Genomic DNA, 12,700 nt, shown 5'->3' with positions numbered 1-12,700 from the left:
TTTCAGTAACACTATTCAATATTTTCTGTTACAGACAGTTCTGGAGTTTGATGCCGCCGAACTGCCGCATGAGTTCATCTACATGGATGAGGCAGGCTTCAATCTGGCCAAAACCAGGCGTCGGGGCCGTAACGTAGTTGGACAAAGGGCTGTTGTAAATGTCCCTGGGCAGCGTGGGGGAAATATCACCTTGTGTGCTGCAATTAGTGTCCAAGGAGTCCTGCATCATCATGCCACTCTAGGTCCCTACAATACAGGACAGATCATTGCATTTCTAGATGCACTACATGCAGTTGTGCAGGACAGACCACAGCAGCCCAGGTTTGTTGTCATCTGGGATAATGTTAGTTTCCACCGGGCTGCTCTGGTCCGAGATTGGTTCAACAACCATAATCATTTCACAGTTTTATACCTGCCCCCTTACAGCCCCTTTCTAAATGCAATCAATGAATTATTTTCAGCGTGGCGGTGGAAAGTATATGATCGGCAACCACATGCCCGCATGACTCTTCTGCAAGCAATGGAAGAGGCATGTGGAGACATTGAGGTGGGATCAATCCAAGGGTGGATTCGGCACACAAGGCGATATTTTCCCCGATGCCTAGCCTGCGAGGACATCGCCTGTGATGTTGACGAGGTCTTGTGGGCAGATCCGAACAGAAGGCGTGATCCATAAGCCCTCACGCCCCCCACCACACACACGCACACACACGCACACACACACACAAAACAAGTATATGTTTTTTCCCCCAATAGCAATTTTTTTTTTTACTTTTGTTTTGTTGCTAAATTTGATGTTAATAATTTCTGTAAGAATGATTTTTTTTTTGTAAAAACATTTTTGTAAATAATGTTTGATTACTGCAGAAATTCTACTTTTGAGTTTTACAGAAGACAATGACAATAAAATGACAATAAAAATAGAAACACAAAGACTGCAGTGTTTTATATAAAGCCCATCAGTGTGTTGCTGGTGGTATGAAAGAGTAATTCAAATGTTGCTTGTGTGTATGGTTTTGTTGCAAGAATTTCATTTTTAGAAAGGAGTGTTAAGTTTTGATTGCAGTGTTTCATTTTGGCATATATGTGAGTTGTTAATCTCCAAGTGATATGTCTGATTGGCTTGTGTGTTGAGTTTTGACATAATGAGCCAAATTCTGCAAAAAGTGTGTAAGCAATAGGAAAAACTGTAATATATGTAGGAATAACATTCATATATTGACCATTTCTGAGATTTAGATAATTCCTTTGATAATTCAGGATTAGCAATATAGGGATATAACATTGATAGAAGAGACAGGATGGAATACCTGAAGTGTTGCTATATACATATATTGCCCCCCCCCCCCCCCCCCCCCCCCTGCCCTCAGAACAGCATCAGTTCGTCCGGGCATGGAAAAGGTGTCGAAAGCGTTCCACAGGGATGCTGGCCCATGTTGACTCCAATGCTTCAAATTGGCTGGATGTCCTTTGGGTGGTGGACTATTCTTAATACACACGGGAAACTCTTGAGTATGAAAAACCCAGCAGCGTTGCAGTTCTTGACACAAACCGGTCCGCCTGGCACCTACTACCATACCCCGTTCAAAGGCACTTAAATCCTTTGTCTTGCTCATTCACCCTCTGAATGGCACACATACACAATACATGTCTCAATTGTCTCAAGGCTTAAAAATCCTTATTTAACCTGTCTCCTCCCCTTCATTTACACTGATTGAAGTGGATTTAACAAGTGACCTCAATAAGGTATCATACTGTAGCTTTCACCTGGATTCACCTGGTCAGTCTATGTCATGAAAAGAGCAGGTGTTCTTAGTGTTTTGTATACTCAGTAATATAGCCTTGACAGACATACATACTTGCAATTCCACTGTAACGGAATTACACTTGAACTCAGTCATTTCACTTTAAAATGTATGTTTAATACATTTGTCATTATGGGTAATTGTGTGTAGATTGAGATTGAACATTTTTAATTTAATCAATTTTAGAATAAGGCTGTAACGTAACAAAATGTGGAAAAATCAAGGGGTCTGAATACTTGTGATTGCAGGTTCAGCTGCCTCATCTCAAGCCTATTATTTTGGGGTGCTGCTATAGGCCACCAAGTACTAACAGCAGTATCTGGATAATTTGTGTGAAATGCTTGATAATGTGTGTGATGTTAACAGAGAGGTCTATTTTCTGGGTGACCTGAATAAAGACTGATTTTCATCAAACTGTAACCAGTGTCTATAATCTGGTTCAGGTTATTAATCAATCTACCAGGGTGTTTACAAACACTACATGAACTACAGTTGACGTCGGAAGTTTACATACACTTAGGTTGGAGTCATTAAAACTCGTTTTTCAACCACTCCACAAATGTATTGTTAACAAACTATAGTTTTGGCAAGTTGGTTAGGACATCTACTTTGTGCATGACCCAAGTAATTTTTCAACAATTGTTTACAGACAGATTATTTCACTTATAATTCACTGTATCACAATTCCAGTGGGTCAGAAGTTTACATACACTAAGTTGACTGTTCCTTTAAACAGCTTGGAAAATTCCAGAAAATGATGTCATGGCTTTAGAAGCTTCTGATAGGCTAATTTACATAATTTGAGTCAATTGGAGGTGTACCTGTGGATGTATTTCAAGGCTTACCTTCAAACTCAGTGCCTCTTTGCTTGACATCATGGGAAAATCAAAAGAAATCAGCCAAGACCTCAGAAAAAAAATTATAGACCTCCACAAGTCTGGTTCATCCTTGGGAGCAATTTCCAAACGCCTGAAGGTGCCACGTTCATCTGTACAAACAATAGTACGCAAGTATATACACCATGGGACCACGCAGCCATCATACCGCTAAGGAAGGAGACGCGTTCTGTCTCCTAGAGATTAACATACTTTGGTGCGAAAAGTGCAAATCAATCCCAGAACAACAGCAAAGGACCTTGTGAAGATGCTGGAGGAAACAGGTACAAAGTTATCTATATCCACAGTAAAACGTGTCCTATATCGACATAACCTGAAAGGCCGCTCAGCAAAGAAGAAACCACTACTCCAAAACCGCCATAAAAAAGCCCGACTACGGTTTGCAACTGCACATGGGGACAACAATCGTACTTTTTGGAGAAATGTCCTGTGGTCTGATGAAACAAAAATATAACTATTTGGCCATAATGACCATCGTTATGTTTGAAGGAAAAAGGCGGCAGCTTGCAAGCCGAAGAACACCATCCCAACCGTGAAGCACGGGGGTGGCAGCATCATGCTGTGGGGGTGCTTTGCTGCAGGAGGGACTGGTGCACTTCACAAAATAGATGGCATCATGAGGAAGGAAAATTATGTGGATATATTGAAGCAACATCTCAAGCCATCAGTCAGGAAGTTAAAGCTTGGTCGCAAATGGTCTTCCAAATGGTCAATGACCCCAAGCATACTTCCAAAGTTGTGGCAAAATGGCTTAAGGACAACAAAGTCAAGGTATTGGAGTGGCCATCACAACGCCCTGACCTCAATCCTATAGAACATTTGTGGGCAGAACTGAAAAAGCGTGTGTGAGCAAGGAGGCCTACAAACCTGACTCAGTTGCACCAGCTCTGTCAGGAGGAATGGGCCAAAATTCACCCAACTTATTGTGGGAAGCTTGTGGAAGGCTACCCGAAACGTTTGACCCAGGTTAAACTATTTAAAGGCAATGCTGCCAAATACTTATTGAGTGTATGTACATTTCTGACCCACGTCCCGTGTAGCTCAGTTGGTAGAGCATGGCGTTTGCAACACCAGGGTTGTGGGTTCGATTCCCACGGGGGGCCAGTATAAAATAAAATAAAAATCTATGCATTCACTAACTTTAAGTCGCTCTGGATAAGAGCGTCTGCTAAATGACTAAAATGGAAATGAAATAAATAAAAGCTGAAATAAATAATTCTCTCTACTATTATTCTGACATTTCACATTCTTAAAATAAAGTGGTGATCCTAACTGACCTAAGACAGGGAATATTTACTAGGATTAAATGTCAGGAATTGTGAAAAACTGAGTTTAAATGAATTTGGCTAAGGTGTATGTAAACTTCCGACTTCAACTGTATATCATCCACATGTATTGATCACATTTTTACTAATGCTGCAGAGCTTTTGTATGAAGCTGTATCCACACCCATTGGATGTAGTGACCATAATATAGTGGGTATATCCAGAAAAGCCAAAATTCCAAAGTTGACCAAAGTTTGGGACTAAAATAGTGAATAAGAGATCACACAAAACGTTTTGTAGATGTACATTATTTTGGGGGTCTGATGTGTGTAATGAGGAGCATCCAGACGCTGCACTTATGACATTGTTTCTTCCAGTTATTGATAAGCATGTGTAAAGAACATCACGCTGCTTGCTTAGCTAGTACCACTCCCTCCTGATTTGGTTTACACCGAGGCTCGACTCAGGGCTGCTGCTTTGCTAGCACATGTGACTGCCGCCTTACCAATCACGCCATGCAAAAAGCTAGCTATTTGCTGGTGTAAGTGAGGAGTAAGTTTCATACATCCCCATGGCCTACACATGCACCTATTAAGAAACTGACTGTTAGAACTGTTAATGCTCCGTGGATTGATGAGGAATTGAAAAACTGTATGGTTGAGAGAAATGAAGCAAAAGGAGTGGCTAATAAGTCTGGCTGCACATCTGATTGGCAAACTTATTGTAAATTTAGAAATTATGTGACTAAACTGAACAAAAAGAAGAAACTGTTTTATGAAATTAAGATAAATATTATATTATATTGCTTTATAGTACTTTAAAAGAAGAAATTCAAGGAAATGTACAGTATTATACAGAGCCATGAGTGCATGGAACTCCCTTCCATCTTATATAGAGCAAGCGAACAGCAAACCTGGTTTAAAAAAACAAATAAAGCAACACCTCACGGCACAACGCCTCTCCCCCATGTGACTTATTTGTTGTGTGTACTGTATGTACTGACATATATGTGTGTCACGCCCTGACTCAAGGGACTCGTATATGTTGAGTCAGGGTGTGTATGTTCTTTGTTGTATATTTCTATGTTGATGTTCTAGTATGTCTATTTCTATGTTGGCCGGTGTGGTTCCCAATCAGAGGCAGCTGTCGCTCGTTGTCTCTGATTGGGGACCATACTTAGGCAGCCTATTGGCACTAGTGGGTTGTGGGATCTTGTTCCGTGTAAGGTATGTTGTTTGTGTGCTACCTTGGACTTCACGTTTCGTTTGTTGTTTTGTCGTGTGTTTATTCGTTTAAATAAACATGTATGCTTATCACGCTGCGCCTTGGTCCGTCCCGTCTGTATACGAACGTGACGGAAGATCCCACCAAACGAGGACCAAGCAGCGTGCCCAGGAAGAGCGAGTAGCGATGTCACAGGTGGGCAAATTGTGGTCATGGGAGGAGATATTCGCGGGGAAAGGGCCATGGGCGAAGGTATATGCCCAGGCAGGAGAGGAGAAACGGCGCCAACCGTGCCGACGACGGAGACCCGAGAGGCAACCCCAATAAAAAAAATTTTGGGGGGGCACACGGTGTGGACGACGAGGCAGCAGGAGGCCGGTAAAGGGCGGATCTGCATGTTAGGAGAGGAGGCCACCATGTTACGGGGGCTATTGGTTCAGAGGGAGCAGGAGATATTCGGTCAGAGGGAGGAGCTACAGGAGGCAAAAAGGGAGAAGGAAGGTGTAGAGGCACAGCGAGAGGAGCTGGTTAGACAGCAGAAGGAGCGGGGGTTTATAAAGGAACCCAGTCCTGCTCCTCGCACCAAGCAAGTGGTGCGTGTCGCCAGTCCGGTACGGCCCGTTCCTGCTCCCCGCACTAAGCCAGTGGTGCGTGTTCCCAGTACGGCCCGACCCGTTCCTGCTCCCCGCACTAAGCCAGTGGTGTGTGTTCCCAGTACGGTCCGGCTCGTTCCTGTCCCTCGCACCAAGCCAGTGGAGCGCGTCGTCAGCCCGGCCCGGCCTGTTCCTGCCCCTCGCACCAAACCAGTGGTGCGCGTCGCCAGCCCGGCCCGGCCTGTTCCTGTCCCTCGCACCAAGCCAGTGGTGCGCGTCGCCAGCCCGGCCCGGCCTGTTCCTGCCCCTCGCACCAAGCCAGTGGTGCGCGTCGCCAGCCCGGCCCGGCCTGTTCCTGCCCCTCGCACCAAGCCAGTGGTGCGCGTCGCCAGCCCGGCCCGGCCTGTTCCTGCCCCTCGCACCAAGCCAGTGGTGCGCGTCGCCAGCCCGGCCCGGCCTGTTCCTGCCCCTCGCACCAAGCCAGTGGTGCGCGTCGCCAGCCCGGTCCGGCCTGTTCCTGCTCCTCGCACCAAGCCAGTGGTGCGTGTGTCCAGTCCGGCACGGCCCGTGCCTGTCCCACCGGTGCCTGGTTCGGCACCGGTCAGCTGCTCCACTCCGGAGCCAGAGCAGTCCGCTCCACCGGTGCCTGATCCAGCTCCGGTTAGCTGCTCCACTCCGGAGCCAGAGCAATCCGCTCCACCGGGGTCAAGTCCAGCTCCGGTCAGCGGATCCACTCCGGAGCCAGAGCAGTCCGCTCCACCGGTGCCCAGTTCAGCTCCGGTCAGCTGCTCCACTCCAGAGCCAGAGCAATCCGCTCCACCGGGGTCCAGTCCAGCTCCGTTCAGCGGCTCCACTCCGGAGCCAGAGCAGTTCGATCCACCGTCGTCGGGTCCAGCTCCAGTCAGCGGTTCCAGTCCAGACCCAGACGTCAGCCCCTCTCCAGGTTCGGGGTCTCCCACACCAGGGTCCAGACAGGGCTTGGTACTTCGTGGGAGGAAGGAGAGGGGAAGCAGCGCGCCGAGGTCCAGACCAGACCAGGGGCGCAACAGGGAGGTGGAGAGTAAGTGGTGGTCACGCCCGGAGCCGGATCCGCCTCCGAGGCGGAATGCCCACACGGCCCCTACCCTGTTATGTTTATGTGGCGCGGTCGGAATCCGCACCTTTGGGGGGGGGGGTACTGTCACGCCCTGACTCAAGGGACTCGTATATGTTGAGTCAGGGTGTGTATGTTCTTTGTTGTATATTTCTATGTTGATGTTCTAGTATGTCTATTTCTATGTTGGCCGGTGTGGTTCCCAATCAGAGGCAGCTGTCGCTCGTTGTCTCTGATTGGGGACCATACTTAGGCAGCCTATTGGCACTAGTGGGTTGTGGGATCTTGTTCCGTGTTAAGGTATGTTGTGCTGCGCTGCCTTGGACTTCACGTATCGTTTGTTTAGTCGTTGTGTTTATTCGTCAATAAACATGTATGCATATCACGCTGCGCCTTGGTCCGTCCCGTCGATGAATGATCGTGACAATGTGTAACTGATAGATGCACACACACACCACATGTTAATGTTTTTAAATGTATGTAAATTTTTAAGTATTTTGTCTGTAATGTCTTTTTCGTTATGTATCGGACCCCAGTAAGACTAGCTGTTGGCATCGGCTAAAGGGGATCCTTGTCACTATTCCGTCGTGGATGTGGTGGAGGAGTCAAGCGCAGGAAACAGAGGTTAAGTCCAACAAGACTTTTAATAGTCTCAAAACAAGCGAACAACCCCGACCTCGAAAACACGAAGTGGCGAGGGAAAATTACGCACACGCGTAAAACACTAAACATGGAAAAATGACACGGAAAACAAACACGTATCATAAACACGGTGGCAACAGAATAACAACACACAACTACCCTAGATCACAACACGGAACTTATAAGACACGTAATCAACTCCCAAACAGACACAGGTGTGACAGACAGACAAAAGCAATCAAACACAGAAACATAGAGCGGTGGCAGCTAGTACTCCGGGGACGGCGAACGCCGAAGCCTGCCCGGACCAGGAGGAGGAGCAGCCTCGGCCGAAACCGTGACAGTACCCCCCCCTTGACGCGCGGCACCAGCCGCGCGCCGACCCCGGCCTCGGGGACGGCCAGGAGGACGCGGACCCGGGCGCGTGGGATGCCCATGGTGAAACTCAGTCAGGAGGGAAAGATCGAGTATGTCCCTCCTGGGCACCCAGCACCGTTCCTCCGGACCGTACCCCTCCCACTCCACGAGATACTGGAGACCACTCCTCCGGCGCCTCGAGTCCAAGATGGTCCGGACCCTGTACGCCGGGACCCCCTCGATGTCCAAAGGGGGCGGAGGGGTCTCTCCTATCTCATCTTCTTGGAGTGGGCCAGCTACCACCGGCCTGAGAAGAGACACATGGAACGAGGGGTTAATATTTTTATACTCAATTGGCAGTTGTAACCTGTAACACACCTCGTTCAATCTTCTCAGGACTTTGAAGGGCCCCACAAACCGCCGACCCAGCTTCCGGCAGGGCAGGCGGAGGGGCAGGTTTCGAGTCGAGAGCCAGACTCGATCTCCCGGTGCGTACACCGGTCCCTCACTGCGGTGGCGATCGGCGCTCGCCTTTTGTTGACGGATGGCACGCTGCAGATGGACATGGGCAGCGTCCCACGTCTCTTCCGAGCGCCGAATCCACTCGTCCACCGCAGGGGCCTCGATCTGGCTCTCGTGCCACGGTGCCAGGACCGGCTGATAACCTAAAACACACTGGAAAGGTGTTAAGTTGGTGGAGGAGTGGCGGAGCGAGTTCTGGGCCATCTCTGCCCAGGGGATGAACCTCGACCACTCCTCCGGCCGGTCCCGGCAATAGGACCTCAAAAACCTACCCACATCCTGGTTGACACGTTCCACCTGCCCATTACTCTCTGGGTGGTACCCCGAGGTAAGGCTTACCGAGACCCCCAACCGTTCCATGAACGCTCCCCAAACTCTGGAAGTGAACTGGGGACCTCGGTCACAATATCCTCGGGGACCCCATAGTGCCGGAACACATGGGTAAAGAGGGCCTCAGCGGTTTGTAGGGCAGTAGGGAGACCCGGCATGGGAAGGAGACGACAGGCCTTGGAAAACCGATCCACAACGACCAATATGGTGGTATTCCCCTGGGAGGGGGGTAGGTCAGTTACGAAATCCACCGATAGGTGGGACCATGGTCGTTGTGGAACGGGCAGGGGATGTAGCTTACCCCTGGGCAAATGTCTAGGCGCCTTACACTGGGCACACACCGAGCAGGAGGAGACATAAACCCTCACATCCCTAGCTAACGTTGGCCACCAGTATTTCATGCTAAGACAGTGCACGGTCCGGCCAATACCTGGATGTCCAGAGGAGGGTGATGTATGAGCCCAATAAATAAGACGATCACGGACCTCGAGCGGAACGTACGTCCGCCCCACAGGACACTCGGGGGGAGTAGGGTCGGTACGCAGTGCCCGCTCTATTTCCGTATCGACCTCCCATACTACCGGAGCCACCAAACAAGATTCCGGCAATATGGAAGTAGGCTCGTTGGACCTCTCCTCCGTGTCATACCGCCGGGACAGGGCGTCTGCCTTACCATTCTGGGACCCTGGGATGTATGTGATCTTAAAAACAAACCGGGTTAGGAACATATTCCACCTAGCCTGACGAGGGTTCAATCTCCTAGCTGCCCGGATGTACTCCAGGTTACGGTGATCAGTCAGAATGAGGAAAGGGTGTTGAGCCCCCTCAAGCCAATGCCTCCACACCTTTAGGGCTTGGACTACGGCTAACAGCTCCCTGTCCCCAACATCATAGTTGCGCTCCGCCGAGCTGAGCTTCTTCGAGTAGAAAGCACAGGGGCGGAGTTTAGGTGGCGCGCCGGACCGTTGTGACAGGACTGCCCCAATACCGGTCTCGGACGCGTCTACCTCAACCTGGAATGGTAAAGAGGGATCCGGATGCGCCAGCACCGGAGCCGAGGTGAACAGGTTCTTAAGTTTGACAAATGCCCTGTCCGCCTCAGCCGACCACCGCAAACGAACCGGACCCCCCTTTAACAGGGACGTAATGGGAGCTGCAACCTGTCCAAAACCCCGAATAAACCTCCGGTAGTAATTAGCAAAACCCAAGAACTGCTGCACCTCTTTTACAGTGGTTGGAGTTTGCCAATTACGCACGGCCGATACCCGGTCTACCTCTATCTCCACACCAGACGCGGACAACCGATAACCCAAAAAGGAGACGGACTCCTGGAAGAACAGGCATTTCTCTGCCTTGACATACAAGTCATGCTCCAACAGTCTTCTCAACACTCGGCGCACCTGGGCTACATGCTCGGCTCGAGTAGCAGAGTACACTAGGATGTCGTCGATGTAAACTACTACCCCCTGCCCATGCATGTCCCGGAAAATCTCGTCAACAAAGGATTGGAAGACTGACGGAGCATTCATTAACCCGTATGGCATGACGAGATACTCGTAATGACCCGAGGTGGTGCTAAATGCTGTCTTCCATTCATCCCCCTCCCTAATGCGCACCAGATTGTACGCGCTCCTGAGATCCAACTTTGTGAAGAATTGCGCTCCGCGTAATGACTCCGTCATCGTCGCAATCAGTGGAAGTGGGTAGCTGTATTTAACTGTGATCTGATTGAGACTACGATAATCAATACACGGGTGCAATCCCCCGTCCTTCTTCTTCACAAAGAAGAAACTCGAGGAGACTGGGGAAGTAGAGGACCGTATGTATCCCTGTGCCAAGGACTCGGCTATGTATGTCTCCATAGCCGCTGTCTCCTCTTGAGACAGGGGATACACATGACTCCGTGGAAGAGCCGCTCCTGTTTGGAGATTTATCGCACAGTCCCCCTGTCTATGAGGAGGTAGCCGTGTTGCCCTCGCTTTGCTAAACACGAATGCTAAATCCTCATACTCGGGGGGAATGCGCAGTGCGGGCACTTGGTTCGGACTCTCTACCGAGGTCGCCCCTACGGAAACACCTAGACATCTCCCTACACACTGAGCAGACCACTCCATAAGAGCCCTCTGTTGCCACGCTATGGTAGGATCATGGGTGCTTAACCAGGGAAGGCCCAACACCACGGGGTACGCAGGAGAGTCAATCAGATAAAACTGAATGATCTCCTCATGACCCCCCTGCGTCGTCATCGTCAGTGGTGCTGTGACCTCCCTGATCAGGCCCGACCCCAACGGCCGGCTGTCTAATGCGTGGACAGGAAATGGATTGTCTACCGGCCGAAGGGGAATCCCTAACCTACTACAAAATGCCCGATCAATAAAGTTCCCAGCTGCGTCTGAATCTACTAGCGCCTTATGCTGGGAATGAGGTGCCACCTGTGGAAACCTCACAGGAATACTCATGTGACCAACAGAGAGCTCTGGGTGAGTGGGGCGCCTACTCACCTGAAATGACTCCCCAGTGCGTGGCCTGTTGTCACCTCTCCCAGGAGACCCTCCCCAGCACCTGGCCGCAGTGTGTCCTCCACGACCGCAGGTGGTGCAGGGGATGGCCCCCCTCGGGTTCCCTCTCCTCCTCTCTCTAGCGCCAGCACCCCCTAGCTCCATGGGAATCGGCTCGGGGGTGCTGGAGGGTGGACTGGACGACCCCCACTCGGGACGTCCGCGGGTAGCCAGCAGGGTATCCAGACGGATGGAAATGTCCACCAACTGGTCAAACGACAGGTTGGTGTCCCTGCAGGCCAGCTCCCTACGAACGTCCTCTCATAGACTACACCGGTACTGGTCGATGAGGGCCCTCTCATTCCACCCCGCATCCGCCGCTAGTGTCCGGAACTCCAGTGCGAACTCCTGTGCGCTCCTCTTCCCCTGTCGGAGGTGGAATAGACGCTCTCCCGCCGCTTTCCCCTCAGGGGGATGATCGAAGACAGCCCTGAAGCGGCGGGAGAACTCCGCGTAGGTGATGGTAGCGGCGTCTATTCCCCTCCATTCGGCGTTGGCCCACTCCAACGCCTTGCCGGAGAGACAGGAGATGAGGGCGGAGACACTCTCGTATCCCGAGGGCGCCGGGTGTATGGTGGCAAGGTAAAGTTCTACCTGCAGGAGGAATCCCTGACACCCGGCTGCAGAACCGTCATATGCCCTCGGGAGTGAGAGCCGAATGCCACTGGGTTCCGGTACTGAGAGAGGAGGACTGGCCGTTGGTGATGCGATGTTGTAAGGGTCCTTGGCCACCTCAGAGTTCACCAATCGGCGCAGAGCGTTGGACACCTCGTCCATGGCGGTCCCGAGTTGCCGGATCATGGCGTCCTGGAAGTTGATCCGGTCCAGCAGGGATTCGGGTGCCGCCGCTGTTCCTGCTGACTCCATGATGGTGTGTTGTTCTGTCACTATTCCGTCGTGGATGTGGTGGAGGAGTCAAGCGCAGGAAACAGAGGTTAAGTCCAACAAGACTTTTAATAGTCTCAAAACAAGCGAACAACCCCGACCTCGAAAACACGAAGTGGCGAGGGAAAATTACGCACACGCGTAAAACACTAAACATGGAAAAATGACACGGAAAACAAACACGTATCATAAACACGGTGGCAACAGAATAACAACACACAACTACCCTAGATCACAACACAGAACTTATAAGACACGTAATCAACTCCCAAACAGACACAGGTGTGACAGACAGACAAAAGCAATCAAACACAGAAACATAGAGCGGTGGCAGCTAGTACTCCGGGGACGGCGAACGCCGAAGCCTGCCCGAACCAGGAGGAGGAGCAGCCTCGGCCGAAACCGTGACAATCCTAATAAATCCAATAAATCAAAAATGAAATTATGGGCAGAAAGACTAATTGAACATCTTTCATTGAATCAGAAGGCTCATTCATCACAAACCCTTTTGATGTTGGCAATTATTTTAA

Source organism: Coregonus lavaretus (genome assembly GCF_964263955.1).
Source record: "Coregonus lavaretus genome assembly, contig: HAP1_SCAFFOLD_2292, whole genome shotgun sequence".
Lineage (NCBI taxonomy): Eukaryota > Metazoa > Chordata > Actinopteri > Salmoniformes > Salmonidae > Coregonus > Coregonus lavaretus.
This window is presented reverse-complemented; position numbering follows the sequence as displayed.